The following is a 16219-nucleotide window of genomic DNA, read 5'->3' as shown; positions in this document are numbered from 1 at the left end:
TAGATAGATAGATAGATAGATAGATAGATAGATATTGTTTTTGCACTGCTCAGCAGATAGTTTGCAATCTGTTGGTTTTAAATGCTGCTCTTTGTTACTTTGGAGCCTAGAAACTCTAGAACGTACTGTATACTCCCTTTGTGATATCATCACATGGGGTGGTCTGGCTACAGAGACCCAGACATACCATGTAGAACTAGGGCGGGGAGGGGGTGAAATAAAAACCCCATATCCTGCAAGGAACGGCCATTTAAAAAAAAAAAAATGAATCCAGATTTGTTTGTAAATGTGCTGCTTTATACAATATTTCAAAAGGCATCAAACATACAATTGTGACTTTGAAATCACCTATACATTGTGTATTGCACTTATCTCAGTATAATAATAGAGAGATTCGTATCTCAAACCAAAAAAAGAAAAGAAAACAATCAGCCAGAGAGGTGGACATTGGAAAGAGAGGGATACATTTTTGCTGCTGCTGCTGCTGCTGCTGCTGCTGCTGCTGCTGCTGCTGCTGCTGCTGCTGCTGCTGCTGCTGCTGCTGCTGCTGCTGCTGCTGCTGCTGCTGCTGCTGCTGCTGCTGCTGCTGCTGCTGCTGCTGCTGCTGCTGTGACTCATATTCTACAGTTCTTGGCCCTTTTTGTTTAGAATGTTTTTTTTCATGAATTATATGTGTTTCCGTATTTCCCAATCCACCTGAATTTATTCCTAAATGTCTGCGCAGGTGCCTAATTGTCATTTCTCCCTGTTTGAGATGTTGCTACCTGGCTAGTTGGTTTGCTCCTTTTATGCCACAGTTATTGACCAGGCCCAAAGCCCAAGCAGTGGCAATAGCAGCTTGTCTGAACAAACACCTGTGCTGTGGGTGGTGGTTGTTGTTATTGTTGTTGATTTTTGTTTCTGTTTTTTCTAACAGTCGAAAAACAGGGGAGAGCGCGCACGCAGTCCCCCACTACCAGAAATTGTGCAGTCGAGTTTCCCGCATGTGGGGAAATCGCAGAGGTCAGCTAGCTCCAAGTGCAATGAGCAAGCCTCGCCCTGGGAGAGCCACCTGCAGGATCGTGGCTGTATAGTGTACTCCCCTGCCAGGTAAGTATGAGTTGGAATGGCGCTGGGGGGCAACTAGCCCTGTCCCAGGACAAGTGTCACCCTTGTGGAGAGAGCAGCCTGGTCATTGGTGCAGCGGCTACAGCGGCAGCAGCAAGCACCACAGTAGCTGAGGCCTAGTATCTGAGCCAGCACCTGCAGCAAGGATCAGCTTAGGCCATTCCATGCAAACATTTGTGCAGCAGCGAATATTTGTCAAACAACATAGATCGAAGACATCCCCTCCCTAGAAGCAAAGCCCCTCCCCCGCCCATCCGACAAGCACCCAGAGAAGCCAAGCTTCGCCGCAAGGTACTACTTCTTGGTTTTAAAAGGAAGAAGCAATCACTTTGAACACCGCTCAGCTCTGTCATTCCAGCTGGCGGAGAGACCGACAGACAGGGGGACAGACAGACAGGGGGACACCATATTTCTGGGGTGGCTTTCTACATCTTCCCTACCTGCTTGCACTCTCTCTGCTGCTGCTGCTGCTGCTGCTGCTGCTGCTGCTGCTGCTGCTGCTGCTGCTGCAGCATAAAAAGGGAGAGATGCCCAGTCCTGCTGGCAAACTTGACACTTTGCCCCTTACCAGCATGGCTGCTTACATGGCATTTGCATAAATATAGAAGCAAGCTAACACTGTCTGCTGCTCCCTGGATAGAGATAGATAGATAGATAGATAGATAGATAGATAGATAGATAGATAGATAGATAGATAGATATTGTTTTTGCACTGCTCAGCAGATAGTTTGCAATCTGTTGGTTTTAAATGCTGCTCTTTGTTACTTTGGAGCCTAGAAACTCTAGAACGTACTGTATACTCCCTTTGTGATATCATCACATGGGGTGGTCTGGCTACAGAGACCCAGACATACCATGTAGAACTAGGGCGGGGAGGGGGTGAAATAAAAACCCCATATCCTGCAAGGAACGGCCATTTAAAAAAAAAAAAATGAATCCAGATTTGTTTGTAAATGTGCTGCTTTATACAATATTTCAAAAGGCATCAAACATACAATTGTGACTTTGAAATCACCTATACATTGTGTATTGCACTTATCTCAGTATAATAATAGAGAGATTCGTATCTCAAACCAAAAAAAGAAAAGAAAACAATCAGCCAGAGAGGTGGACATTGGAAAGAGAGGGATACATTTTTACTGCTGCTGCTGCTGCTGCTGCTGCTGCTGCTGCTGCTGCTGCTGCTGCTGCTGCTGCTGCTGCTGCTGCTGCTGCTGCTGCTGCTGCTGCTGCTGCTGCTGCTGCTGCTGCTGCTGCTGCTGCTGCTGCAGCGACTCATATTCTACAGTTCTTGGCCCTTTTTGTTTAGAATGTTTTTTTTCATGAATTATATGTGTTTCCGTATTTCCCAATCCACCTGAATTTATTCCTAAATGTCTGCGCAGGTGCCTAATTGTCATTTCTCCCTGTTTGAGATGTTGCTACCTGGCTAGTTGGTTTGCTCCTTTTATGCCACAGTTATTGACCAGGCCCAAAGCCCAAGCAGTGGCAATAGCAGCTTGTCTGAACAAACACCTGTGCTGTGGGTGGTGGTTGTTGTTATTGTTGTTGATTTTTGTTTCTGTTTTTTCTAACAGTCGAAAAACAGGGGAGAGCGCGCACGCAGTCCCCCACTACCAGAAATTGTGCAGTCGAGTTTCCCGCATGTGGGGAAATCGCAGAGGTCAGCTAGCTCCAAGTGCAATGAGCAAGCCTCGCCCTGGGAGAGCCACCTGCAGGATCGTGGCTGTATAGTGTACTCCCCTGCCAGGTAAGTATGAGTTGGAATGGCGCTGGGGGGCAACTAGCCCTGTCCCAGGACAAGTGTCACCCTTGTGGAGAGAGCAGCCTGGTCATTGGTGCAGCGGCTACAGCGGCAGCAGCAAGCACCACAGTAGCTGAGGCCTAGTATCTGAGCCAGCACCTGCAGCAAGGATCAGCTTAGGCCATTCCATGCAAACATTTGTGCAGCAGCGAATATTTGTCAAACAACATAGATCGAAGACATCCCCTCCCTAGAAGCAAAGCCCCTCCCCCGCCCATCCGACAAGCACCCAGAGAAGCCAAGCTTCGCCGCAAGGTACTACTTCTTGGTTTTAAAAGGAAGAAGCAATCACTTTGAACACCGCTCAGCTCTGTCATTCCAGCTGGCGGAGAGACCGACAGACAGGGGGACAGACAGACAGGGGGACACCATATTTCTGGGGTGGCTTTCTACATCTTCCCTACCTGCTTGCACTCTCTCTGCTGCTGCTGCTGCTGCTGCTGCTGCAGCAGCATAAAAAGGGAGAGATGCCCAGTCCTGCTGGCAAACTTGACACTTTGCCCCTTACCAGCATGGCTGCTTACATGGCATTTGCATAAATATAGAAGCAAGCTAACACTGTCTGCTGCTCCCTGGATAGAGATAGATAGATAGATAGATAGATAGATAGATAGATATTGTTTTTGCACTGCTCAGCAGATAGTTTGCAATCTGTTGGTTTTAAATGCTGCTCTTTGTTACTTTGGAGCCTAGAAACTCTAGAACGTACTGTATACTCCCTTTGTGATATCATCACATGGGGTGGTCTGGCTACAGAGACCCAGACATACCATGTAGAACTAGGGCGGGGAGGGGGTGAAATAAAAACCCCATATCCTGCAAGGAACGGCCATTTAAAAAAAAAAAATGAATCCAGATTTGTTTGTAAATGTGCTGCTTTATACAATATTTCAAAAGGCATCAAACATACAATTGTGACTTTGAAATCACCTATACATTGTGTATTGCACTTATCTCAGTATAATAATAGAGAGATTCGTATCTCAAACCAAAAAAAGAAAAGAAAACAATCAGCCAGAGAGGTGGACATTGGAAAGAGAGGGATACATTTTTACTGCTGCTGCTGCTGCTGCTGCTGCTGCTGCTGCTGCTGCTGCTGCTGCTGCTGCTGCTGCTGCTGCTGCTGCTGCTGCTGCTGCTGCTGCTGCTGCTGCTGCTGCTGCTGCTGCTGCTGCTGCTGCAGCGACTCATATTCTACAGTTCTTGGCCCTTTTTGTTTAGAATGTTTTTTTTCATGAATTATATGTGTTTCCGTATTTCCCAATCCACCTGAATTTATTCCTAAATGTCTGCGCAGGTGCCTAATTGTCATTTCTCCCTGTTTGAGATGTTGCTACCTGGCTAGTTGGTTTGCTCCTTTTATGCCACAGTTATTGACCAGGCCCAAAGCCCAAGCAGTGGCAATAGCAGCTTGTCTGAACAAACACCTGTGCTGTGGGTGGTGGTTGTTGTTATTGTTGTTGATTTTTGTTTCTGTTTTTTCTAACAGTCGAAAAACAGGGGAGAGCGCGCACGCAGTCCCCCACTACCAGAAATTGTGCAGTCGAGTTTCCCGCATGTGGGGAAATCGCAGAGGTCAGCTAGCTCCAAGTGCAATGAGCAAGCCTCGCCCTGGGAGAGCCACCTGCAGGATCGTGGCTGTATAGTGTACTCCCCTGCCAGGTAAGTATGAGTTGGAATGGCGCTGGGGGGCAACTAGCCCTGTCCCAGGACAAGTGTCACCCTTGTGGAGAGAGCAGCCTGGTCATTGGTGCAGCGGCTACAGCGGCAGCAGCAAGCACCACAGTAGCTGAGGCCTAGTATCTGAGCCAGCACCTGCAGCAAGGATCAGCTTAGGCCATTCCATGCAAACATTTGTGCAGCAGCGAATATTTGTCAAACAACATAGATCGAAGACATCCCCTCCCTAGAAGCAAAGCCCCTCCCCCGCCCATCCGACAAGCACCCAGAGAAGCCAAGCTTCGCCGCAAGGTACTACTTCTTGGTTTTAAAAGGAAGAAGCAATCACTTTGAACACCGCTCAGCTCTGTCATTCCAGCTGGCGGAGAGACCGACAGACAGGGGGACAGACAGACAGGGGGACACCATATTTCTGGGGTGGCTTTCTACATCTTCCCTACCTGCTTGCACTCTCTCTGCTGCTGCTGCTGATGCTGCTGCAGCATAAAAAGGGAGAGATGCCCAGTCCTGCTGGCAAACTTGACACTTTGCCCCTTACCAGCATGGCTGCTTACATGGCATTTGCATAAATATAGAAGCAAGCTAACACTGTCTGCTGCTCCCTGGATAGAGATAGATAGATAGATAGATAGATAGATAGATAGATATTGTTTTTGCACTGCTCAGCAGATAGTTTGCAATCTGTTGGTTTTAAATGCTGCTCTTTGTTACTTTGGAGCCTAGAAACTCTAGAACGTACTGTATACTCCCTTTGTGATATCATCACATGGGGTGGTCTGGCTACAGAGACCCAGACATACCATGTAGAACTAGGGCGGGGAGGGGGTGAAATAAAAACCCCATATCCTGCAAGGAACGGCCATTTAAAAAAAAAAAATGAATCCAGATTTGTTTGTAAATGTGCTGCTTTATACAATATTTCAAAAGGCATCAAACATACAATTGTGACTTTGAAATCACCTATACATTGTGTATTGCACTTATCTCAGTATAATAATAGAGAGATTCGTATCTCAAACCAAAAAAAGAAAAGAAAACAATCAGCCAGAGAGGTGGACATTGGAAAGAGAGGGATACATTTTTACTGCTGCTGCTGCTGCTGCTGCTGCTGCTGCTGCTGCTGCTGCTGCTGCTGCTGCTGCTGCTGCTGCTGCTGCTGCTGCTGCTGCTGCTGCTGCTGCTGCTGCTGCTGCTGCTGCTGCAGCGACTCATATTCTACAGTTCTTGGCCCTTTTTGTTTAGAATGTTTTTTTTCATGAATTATATGTGTTTCCGTATTTCCCAATCCACCTGAATTTATTCCTAAATGTCTGCGCAGGTGCCTAATTGTCATTTCTCCCTGTTTGAGATGTTGCTACCTGGCTAGTTGGTTTGCTCCTTTTATGCCACAGTTATTGACCAGGCCCAAAGCCCAAGCAGTGGCAATAGCAGCTTGTCTGAACAAACACCTGTGCTGTGGGTGGTGGTTGTTGTTATTGTTGTTGATTTTTGTTTCTGTTTTTTCTAACAGTCGAAAAACAGGGGAGAGCGCGCACGCAGTCCCCCACTACCAGAAATTGTGCAGTCGAGTTTCCCGCATGTGGGGAAATCGCAGAGGTCAGCTAGCTCCAAGTGCAATGAGCAAGCCTCGCCCTGGGAGAGCCACCTGCAGGATCGTGGCTGTATAGTGTACTCCCCTGCCAGGTAAGTATGAGTTGGAATGGCGCTGGGGGGCAACTAGCCCTGTCCCAGGACAAGTGTCACCCTTGTGGAGAGAGCAGCCTGGTCATTGGTGCAGCGGCTACAGCGGCAGCAGCAAGCACCACAGTAGCTGAGGCCTAGTATCTGAGCCAGCACCTGCAGCAAGGATCAGCTTAGGCCATTCCATGCAAACATTTGTGCAGCAGCGAATATTTGTCAAACAACATAGATCGAAGACATCCCCTCCCTAGAAGCAAAGCCCCTCCCCCGCCCATCCGACAAGCACCCAGAGAAGCCAAGCTTCGCCGCAAGGTACTACTTCTTGGTTTTAAAAGGAAGAAGCAATCACTTTGAACACCGCTCAGCTCTGTCATTCCAGCTGGCGGAGAGACCGACAGACAGGGGGACAGACAGACAGGGGGACACCATATTTCTGGGGTGGCTTTCTACATCTTCCCTACCTGCTTGCACTCTCTCTGCTGCTGCTGCTGCTGCTGCTGCAGCATAAAAAGGGAGAGATGCCCAGTCCTGCTGGCAAACTTGACACTTTGCCCCTTACCAGCATGGCTGCTTACATGGCATTTGCATAAATATAGAAGCAAGCTAACACTGTCTGCTGCTCCCTGGATAGAGATAGATAGATAGATAGATAGATAGATAGATAGATAGATAGATAGATAGATAGATAGATAGATATTGTTTTTGCACTGCTCAGCAGATAGTTTGCAATCTGTTGGTTTTAAATGCTGCTCTTTGTTACTTTGGAGCCTAGAAACTCTAGAACGTACTGTATACTCCCTTTGTGATATCATCACATGGGGTGGTCTGGCTACAGAGACCCAGACATACCATGTAGAACTAGGGCGGGGAGGGGGTGAAATAAAAACCCCATATCCTGCAAGGAACGGCCATTTAAAAAAAAAAAAATGAATCCAGATTTGTTTGTAAATGTGCTGCTTTATACAATATTTCAAAAGGCATCAAACATACAATTGTGACTTTGAAATCACCTATACATTGTGTATTGCACTTATCTCAGTATAATAATAGAGAGATTCGTATCTCAAACCAAAAAAAGAAAAGAAAACAATCAGCCAGAGAGGTGGACATTGGAAAGAGAGGGATACATTTTTGCTGCTGCTGCTGCTGCTGCTGCTGCTGCTGCTGCTGCTGCTGCTGCTGCTGCTGCTGCTGCTGCTGCTGCTGCTGCTGCTGCTGCTGCTGCTGCTGCTGCTGCTGCTGCTGCTGCTGCAGCGACTCATATTCTACAGTTCTTGGCCCTTTTTGTTTAGAATGTTTTTTTTCATGAATTATATGTGTTTCCGTATTTCCCAATCCACCTGAATTTATTCCTAAATGTCTGCGCAGGTGCCTAATTGTCATTTCTCCCTGTTTGAGATGTTGCTACCTGGCTAGTTGGTTTGCTCCTTTTATGCCACAGTTATTGACCAGGCCCAAAGCCCAAGCAGTGGCAATAGCAGCTTGTCTGAACAAACACCTGTGCTGTGGGTGGTGGTTGTTGTTATTGTTGTTGATTTTTGTTTCTGTTTTTTCTAACAGTCGAAAAACAGGGGAGAGCGCGCACGCAGTCCCCCACTACCAGAAATTGTGCAGTCGAGTTTCCCGCATGTGGGGAAATCGCAGAGGTCAGCTAGCTCCAAGTGCAATGAGCAAGCCTCGCCCTGGGAGAGCCACCTGCAGGATCGTGGCTGTATAGTGTACTCCCCTGCCAGGTAAGTATGAGTTGGAATGGCGCTGGGGGGCAACTAGCCCTGTCCCAGGACAAGTGTCACCCTTGTGGAGAGAGCAGCCTGGTCATTGGTGCAGCGGCTACAGCGGCAGCAGCAAGCACCACAGTAGCTGAGGCCTAGTATCTGAGCCAGCACCTGCAGCAAGGATCAGCTTAGGCCATTCCATGCAAACATTTGTGCAGCAGCGAATATTTGTCAAACAACATAGATCGAAGACATCCCCTCCCTAGAAGCAAAGCCCCTCCCCCGCCCATCCGACAAGCACCCAGAGAAGCCAAGCTTCGCCGCAAGGTACTACTTCTTGGTTTTAAAAGGAAGAAGCAATCACTTTGAACACCGCTCAGCTCTGTCATTCCAGCTGGCGGAGAGACCGACAGACAGGGGGACAGACAGACAGGGGGACACCATATTTCTGGGGTGGCTTTCTACATCTTCCCTACCTGCTTGCACTCTCTCTGCTGCTGCTGCTGCTGCTGCTGCAGCATAAAAAGGGAGAGATGCCCAGTCCTGCTGGCAAACTTGACACTTTGCCCCTTACCAGCATGGCTGCTTACATGGCATTTGCATAAATATAGAAGCAAGCTAACACTGTCTGCTGCTCCCTGGATAGAGATAGATAGATAGATAGATAGATAGATAGATAGATAGATAGATAGATAGATAGATATTGTTTTTGCACTGCTCAGCAGATAGTTTGCAATCTGTTGGTTTTAAATGCTGCTCTTTGTTACTTTGGAGCCTAGAAACTCTAGAACGTACTGTATACTCCCTTTGTGATATCATCACATGGGGTGGTCTGGCTACAGAGACCCAGACATACCATGTAGAACTAGGGCGGGGAGGGGGTGAAATAAAAACCCCATATCCTGCAAGGAACGGCCATTTAAAAAAAAAAAAATGAATCCAGATTTGTTTGTAAATGTGCTGCTTTATACAATATTTCAAAAGGCATCAAACATACAATTGTGACTTTGAAATCACCTATACATTGTGTATTGCACTTATCTCAGTATAATAATAGAGAGATTCGTATCTCAAACCAAAAAAAGAAAAGAAAACAATCAGCCAGAGAGGTGGACATTGGAAAGAGAGGGATACATTTTTACTGCTGCTGCTGCTGCTGCTGCTGCTGCTGCTGCTGCTGCTGCTGCTGCTGCTGCTGCTGCTGCTGCTGCTGCTGCTGCTGCTGCTGCTGCTGCTGCTGCTGCTGCTGCGACTCATATTCTACAGTTCTTGGCCCTTTTTGTTTAGAATGTTTTTTTTCATGAATTATATGTGTTTCCGTATTTCCCAATCCACCTGAATTTATTCCTAAATGTCTGCGCAGGTGCCTAATTGTCATTTCTCCCTGTTTGAGATGTTGCTACCTGGCTAGTTGGTTTGCTCCTTTTATGCCACAGTTATTGACCAGGCCCAAAGCCCAAGCAGTGGCAATAGCAGCTTGTCTGAACAAACACCTGTGCTGTGGGTGGTGGTTGTTGTTATTGTTGTTGATTTTTGTTTCTGTTTTTTCTAACAGTCGAAAAACAGGGGAGAGCGCGCACGCAGTCCCCCACTACCAGAAATTGTGCAGTCGAGTTTCCCGCATGTGGGGAAATCGCAGAGGTCAGCTAGCTCCAAGTGCAATGAGCAAGCCTCGCCCTGGGAGAGCCACCTGCAGGATCGTGGCTGTATAGTGTACTCCCCTGCCAGGTAAGTATGAGTTGGAATGGCGCTGGGGGGCAACTAGCCCTGTCCCAGGACAAGTGTCACCCTTGTGGAGAGAGCAGCCTGGTCATTGGTGCAGCGGCTACAGCGGCAGCAGCAAGCACCACAGTAGCTGAGGCCTAGTATCTGAGCCAGCACCTGCAGCAAGGATCAGCTTAGGCCATTCCATGCAAACATTTGTGCAGCAGCGAATATTTGTCAAACAACATAGATCGAAGACATCCCCTCCCTAGAAGCAAAGCCCCTCCCCCGCCCATCCGACAAGCACCCAGAGAAGCCAAGCTTCGCCGCAAGGTACTACTTCTTGGTTTTAAAAGGAAGAAGCAATCACTTTGAACACCGCTCAGCTCTGTCATTCCAGCTGGCGGAGAGACCGACAGACAGGGGGACAGACAGACAGGGGGACACCATATTTCTGGGGTGGCTTTCTACATCTTCCCTACCTGCTTGCACTCTCTCTGCTGCTGCTGCTGCTGCTGCTGCAGCATAAAAAGGGAGAGATGCCCAGTCCTGCTGGCAAACTTGACACTTTGCCCCTTACCAGCATGGCTGCTTACATGGCATTTGCATAAATATAGAAGCAAGCTAACACTGTCTGCTGCTCCCTGGATAGAGATAGATAGATAGATAGATAGATAGATAGATAGATAGATAGATAGATATTGTTTTTGCACTGCTCAGCAGATAGTTTGCAATCTGTTGGTTTTAAATGCTGCTCTTTGTTACTTTGGAGCCTAGAAACTCTAGAACGTACTGTATACTCCCTTTGTGATATCATCACATGGGGTGGTCTGGCTACAGAGACCCAGACATACCATGTAGAACTAGGGCGGGGAGGGGGTGAAATAAAAACCCCATATCCTGCAAGGAACGGCCATTTAAAAAAAAAAAATGAATCCAGATTTGTTTGTAAATGTGCTGCTTTATACAATATTTCAAAAGGCATCAAACATACAATTGTGACTTTGAAATCACCTATACATTGTGTATTGCACTTATCTCAGTATAATAATAGAGAGATTCGTATCTCAAACCAAAAAAAGAAAAGAAAACAATCAGCCAGAGAGGTGGACATTGGAAAGAGAGGGATACATTTTTACTGCTGCTGCTGCTGCTGCTGCTGCTGCTGCTGCTGCTGCTGCTGCTGCTGCTGCTGCTGCTGCTGCTGCTGCAGCGACTCATATTCTACAGTTCTTGGCCCTTTTTGTTTAGAATGTTTTTTTTCATGAATTATATGTGTTTCCGTATTTCCCAATCCACCTGAATTTATTCCTAAATGTCTGCGCAGGTGCCTAATTGTCATTTCTCCCTGTTTGAGATGTTGCTACCTGGCTAGTTGGTTTGCTCCTTTTATGCCACAGTTATTGACCAGGCCCAAAGCCCAAGCAGTGGCAATAGCAGCTTGTCTGAACAAACACCTGTGCTGTGGGTGGTGGTTGTTGTTATTGTTGTTGATTTTTGTTTCTGTTTTTTCTAACAGTCGAAAAACAGGGGAGAGCGCGCACGCAGTCCCCCACTACCAGAAATTGTGCAGTCGAGTTTCCCGCATGTGGGGAAATCGCAGAGGTCAGCTAGCTCCAAGTGCAATGAGCAAGCCTCGCCCTGGGAGAGCCACCTGCAGGATCGTGGCTGTATAGTGTACTCCCCTGCCAGGTAAGTATGAGTTGGAATGGCGCTGGGGGGCAACTAGCCCTGTCCCAGGACAAGTGTCACCCTTGTGGAGAGAGCAGCCTGGTCATTGGTGCAGCGGCTACAGCGGCAGCAGCAAGCACCACAGTAGCTGAGGCCTAGTATCTGAGCCAGCACCTGCAGCAAGGATCAGCTTAGGCCATTCCATGCAAACATTTGTGCAGCAGCGAATATTTGTCAAACAACATAGATCGAAGACATCCCCTCCCTAGAAGCAAAGCCCCTCCCCCGCCCATCCGACAAGCACCCAGAGAAGCCAAGCTTCGCCGCAAGGTACTACTTCTTGGTTTTAAAAGGAAGAAGCAATCACTTTGAACACCGCTCAGCTCTGTCATTCCAGCTGGCGGAGAGACCGACAGACAGGGGGACAGACAGACAGGGGGACACCATATTTCTGGGGTGGCTTTCTACATCTTCCCTACCTGCTTGCACTCTCTCTGCTGCTGCTGCTGCTGCTGCTGCTGCTGCTGCAGCATAAAAAGGGAGAGATGCCCAGTCCTGCTGGCAAACTTGACACTTTGCCCCTTACCAGCATGGCTGCTTACATGGCATTTGCATAAATATAGAAGCAAGCTAACACTGTCTGCTGCTCCCTGGATAGAGATAGATAGATAGATAGATAGATAGATAGATAGATAGATAGATAGATAGATAGATAGATAGATAGATAGATATTGTTTTTGCACTGCTCAGCAGATAGTTTGCAATCTGTTGGTTTTAAATGCTGCTCTTTGTTACTTTGGAGCCTAGAAACTCTAGAACGTACTGTATACTCCCTTTGTGATATCATCACATGGGGTGGTCTGGCTACAGAGACCCAGACATACCATGTAGAACTAGGGCGGGGAGGGGGTGAAATAAAAACCCCATATCCTGCAAGGAACGGCCATTTAAAAAAAAAAAAATGAATCCAGATTTGTTTGTAAATGTGCTGCTTTATACAATATTTCAAAAGGCATCAAACATACAATTGTGACTTTGAAATCACCTATACATTGTGTATTGCACTTATCTCAGTATAATAATAGAGAGATTCGTATCTCAAACCAAAAAAAGAAAAGAAAACAATCAGCCAGAGAGGTGGACATTGGAAAGAGAGGGATACATTTTTACTGCTGCTGCTGCTGCTGCTGCTGCTGCTGCTGCTGCTGCTGCTGCTGCTGCTGCTGCTGCTGCTGCTGCTGCTGCAGCGACTCATATTCTACAGTTCTTGGCCCTTTTTGTTTAGAATGTTTTTTTTCATGAATTATATGTGTTTCCGTATTTCCCAATCCACCTGAATTTATTCCTAAATGTCTGCGCAGGTGCCTAATTGTCATTTCTCCCTGTTTGAGATGTTGCTACCTGGCTAGTTGGTTTGCTCCTTTTATGCCACAGTTATTGACCAGGCCCAAAGCCCAAGCAGTGGCAATAGCAGCTTGTCTGAACAAACACCTGTGCTGTGGGTGGTGGTTGTTGTTATTGTTGTTGATTTTTGTTTCTGTTTTTTCTAACAGTCGAAAAACAGGGGAGAGCGCGCACGCAGTCCCCCACTACCAGAAATTGTGCAGTCGAGTTTCCCGCATGTGGGGAAATCGCAGAGGTCAGCTAGCTCCAAGTGCAATGAGCAAGCCTCGCCCTGGGAGAGCCACCTGCAGGATCGTGGCTGTATAGTGTACTCCCCTGCCAGGTAAGTATGAGTTGGAATGGCGCTGGGGGGCAACTAGCCCTGTCCCAGGACAAGTGTCACCCTTGTGGAGAGAGCAGCCTGGTCATTGGTGCAGCGGCTACAGCGGCAGCAGCAAGCACCACAGTAGCTGAGGCCTAGTATCTGAGCCAGCACCTGCAGCAAGGATCAGCTTAGGCCATTCCATGCAAACATTTGTGCAGCAGCGAATATTTGTCAAACAACATAGATCGAAGACATCCCCTCCCTAGAAGCAAAGCCCCTCCCCCGCCCATCCGACAAGCACCCAGAGAAGCCAAGCTTCGCCGCAAGGTACTACTTCTTGGTTTTAAAAGGAAGAAGCAATCACTTTGAACACCGCTCAGCTCTGTCATTCCAGCTGGCGGAGAGACCGACAGACAGGGGGACAGACAGACAGGGGGACACCATATTTCTGGGGTGGCTTTCTACATCTTCCCTACCTGCTTGCACTCTCTCTGCTGCTGCTGCTGCTGCTGCTGCTGCAGCAGCATAAAAAGGGAGAGATGCCCAGTCCTGCTGGCAAACTTGACACTTTGCCCCTTACCAGCATGGCTGCTTACATGGCATTTGCATAAATATAGAAGCAAGCTAACACTGTCTGCTGCTCCCTGGATAGAGATAGATAGATAGATAGATAGATAGATAGATAGATAGATAGATAGATAGATAGATATTGTTTTTGCACTGCTCAGCAGATAGTTTGCAATCTGTTGGTTTTAAATGCTGCTCTTTGTTACTTTGGAGCCTAGAAACTCTAGAACGTACTGTATACTCCCTTTGTGATATCATCACATGGGGTGGTCTGGCTACAGAGACCCAGACATACCATGTAGAACTAGGGCGGGGAGGGGGTGAAATAAAAACCCCATATCCTGCAAGGAACGGCCATTTAAAAAAAAAAAAATGAATCCAGATTTGTTTGTAAATGTGCTGCTTTATACAATATTTCAAAAGGCATCAAACATACAATTGTGACTTTGAAATCACCTATACATTGTGTATTGCACTTATCTCAGTATAATAATAGAGAGATTCGTATCTCAAACCAAAAAAAGAAAAGAAAACAATCAGCCAGAGAGGTGGACATTGGAAAGAGAGGGATACATTTTTACTGCTGCTGCTGCTGCTGCTGCTGCTGCTGCTGCTGCTGCTGCTGCTGCTGCTGCTGCTGCTGCTGCAGCGACTCATATTCTACAGTTCTTGGCCCTTTTTGTTTAGAATGTTTTTTTTCATGAATTATATGTGTTTCCGTATTTCCCAATCCACCTGAATTTATTCCTAAATGTCTGCGCAGGTGCCTAATTGTCATTTCTCCCTGTTTGAGATGTTGCTACCTGGCTAGTTGGTTTGCTCCTTTTATGCCACAGTTATTGACCAGGCCCAAAGCCCAAGCAGTGGCAATAGCAGCTTGTCTGAACAAACACCTGTGCTGTGGGTGGTGGTTGTTGTTATTGTTGTTGATTTTTGTTTCTGTTTTTTCTAACAGTCGAAAAACAGGGGAGAGCGCGCACGCAGTCCCCCACTACCAGAAATTGTGCAGTCGAGTTTCCCGCATGTGGGGAAATCGCAGAGGTCAGCTAGCTCCAAGTGCAATGAGCAAGCCTCGCCCTGGGAGAGCCACCTGCAGGATCGTGGCTTTTTTTTTTTTTTTTTTTTTTTTCTTTTTTCCTTTTTCAAAAATTTTATTCAACACCTTTTTTAAATTTACAGACTTTTTTTTTTACAACCAAAAAAACACATAATTTTTTACAGCCATATTACATTAACAAGACACAAACCATGCTATATTTACATTTTCTTCCTCCTTCCTTTTCCCACAGAAAATTACTGTTCACAATCACAATTACACACTCTTTCATCCCATTCTGTCACCATTCTTCCTTCCCAGCCATCCCTCCCTTCCATACATTTCCGTATGCTTTTTTCCCACGGCACCCGCCGTGGAGGGGAGCACCGGCCCACCTCTTCTCTCCGGTAACTCCACGTAAAGGGACCCAGACTGTACTACTGTACTTCTCAAAGAAAGACAAAACTCTTCTTCATAAATATTCTCTTTCCCTTTCCGTAAAAGCAAACGCTTTTGCTCACTTCCATTCCCACTCACACAACTCATAACCAGTAAATTTAACTATTTTTAACCTCCGCAAATATCATTCCCAAAAAATAAATCACATTATCTCACGATGTACAATCCCCTTTTTTCTTATGATCTGGTAAAAACTTCTTCAACTTCACACAAGTTACATACCCCTCCTCCTCCTTCTCTCTAGTTGACTCTTCTAACACACAACCATCTTATTCCAGCTATTCACTTTCCACAATACATCACTTTCCACTTTCCCCAACCTTTTCTGATCCAACAAGTAGTATGTATACATTTTACTTAAAATTATCCTAGTACATGCTTTCACATCTAACGTTTCATTATTGAATATCATCATACTTCTCACCATCCACACAACCTCTTTTACACAATTTATTATTTTCCATAGTACCCAACCTTTTTCCCCTTTTAACTCACTTAACCCATAAAGCATCATATTGAACTCCAATATATGGATTCCTCCTAATTCTCTAATTAGCTTCGCTAGGTTTTTCCACACAGCCCTCACAAAAAAACAGTTCCAAAATAAATGTACTATGTCTTCTACGCCACCACATCCTTCTCTTGGACACCTATCCGACACTGTCATACGTCGTCTCTTTTGGAAGACTCGGACTGGCAGACACTTGTGCACAGCCATCCAAGCAATATCTTTGTGAATATTAGATAGACCCTTGAAATCTATGTTCTTCCACATCAGTTTTAATTGTGACATATTCAGATTTCCGCAGCATTCATAACTGTCTCTCTCCAGAATCACAGCCCTTATTTTCCTGTGATCTTCCCATAAGGACTTTTCTACATCCCTTAAATTAAAACCTCTTATGAAATGTTCAATGACCCCATAATTATCTGGGGTCACAAAACAGAGTGGCCTCCTCAAATCTGTCCTGAACAGACCCAGCCTCCTTAACATACCCCCTGCCGCATACCTTGCTAAACAGGCCGCCTTTGTATCCTCACTCTGAATTCTCTTTATACAGAGCTGGGCATATTTTGCTCCCAGGATA

General features: G+C 46.4%; 1 non-coding gene and 8 pseudogenes across 1 annotated transcript; all 9 read right to left on the bottom strand.

The window, feature by feature from the left end:
* Positions 1 to 924: 924 nt before the first annotated feature.
* On the bottom strand, positions 925 to 1097 carry LOC142463670 (U1 spliceosomal RNA; annotated as a pseudogene).
* A 1595-nt stretch (positions 1098 to 2692) lies between these two features.
* Positions 2693 to 2865, bottom strand: LOC142463669 (U1 spliceosomal RNA; annotated as a pseudogene).
* Positions 2866 to 4408: 1543 nt separating this feature from the next.
* On the bottom strand, positions 4409 to 4581 carry LOC142463668 (U1 spliceosomal RNA; annotated as a pseudogene).
* A 1528-nt stretch (positions 4582 to 6109) lies between these two features.
* LOC142463667 (U1 spliceosomal RNA) lies at positions 6110 to 6282 on the bottom strand (annotated as a pseudogene).
* A 1557-nt stretch (positions 6283 to 7839) lies between these two features.
* LOC142463666 (U1 spliceosomal RNA) lies at positions 7840 to 8012 on the bottom strand (annotated as a pseudogene).
* A 1537-nt stretch (positions 8013 to 9549) lies between these two features.
* LOC142463665 (U1 spliceosomal RNA) lies at positions 9550 to 9722 on the bottom strand (annotated as a pseudogene).
* A 1495-nt stretch (positions 9723 to 11217) lies between these two features.
* Positions 11218 to 11390, bottom strand: LOC142463664 (U1 spliceosomal RNA; annotated as a pseudogene).
* A 1532-nt stretch (positions 11391 to 12922) lies between these two features.
* On the bottom strand, positions 12923 to 13095 carry LOC142463663 (U1 spliceosomal RNA; annotated as a pseudogene).
* A 1504-nt stretch (positions 13096 to 14599) lies between these two features.
* On the bottom strand, positions 14600 to 14763 carry LOC142463728 (U1 spliceosomal RNA). The gene has a single exon (XR_012787481.1). It is a non-coding gene; the product is annotated as a U1 spliceosomal RNA (small nuclear RNA).
* Between the last annotated feature and the right edge of the window lie 1456 nt (positions 14764 to 16219).

The sequence above is a fragment of the Ascaphus truei genome, chromosome 11 (assembly GCF_040206685.1).
Source record: "Ascaphus truei isolate aAscTru1 chromosome 11, aAscTru1.hap1, whole genome shotgun sequence".
Classification (NCBI taxonomy): domain Eukaryota; kingdom Metazoa; phylum Chordata; class Amphibia; order Anura; family Ascaphidae; genus Ascaphus; species Ascaphus truei.
This window is presented reverse-complemented; position numbering and strand designations above follow the sequence as displayed.